Genomic DNA, 385 nt, shown 5'->3' with positions numbered 1-385 from the left:
CGGGCAGGGCTGCAGCACCAGGGCCCAGGGGCTGTGTATTGCAGGGCCTCCCCTGCCCTCTGGTGGCATCTCCAGGCCACTGCCACGGCCACTGCCACGGCCCAGGGAGCCAGGCTGGTGCAGCAGGGCCTGGAGCCCCAGGGGCCAGCCCAAGCCACTGGATGGACCTGGGGTATGAAGGGAGCCCCTGCCAGCACTGGGGATCCCATGCACGGCTGGCGTGCAAGTGGCACATGCGTTGCCACATGTGTGGGCCCTGTAACTGTGCACCCCTGCCTGGCACAGCCACCCCACACTGCATACATGGGATGGGCCTGTACACACGTGCTCATGCTGGGCTCTGTCCCTACCTATGCCCCCCTGCCACCCCCGGGGTGCTGGCAGC

Source organism: Crocodylus porosus, unplaced genomic scaffold (assembly GCF_001723895.1).
Source record: "Crocodylus porosus isolate Cpor-Errol unplaced genomic scaffold, CroPor_comp1, whole genome shotgun sequence".
NCBI lineage: Eukaryota > Metazoa > Chordata > Crocodylia > Crocodylidae > Crocodylus > Crocodylus porosus.
Note: the sequence above shows the minus strand (reverse complement) of the source record.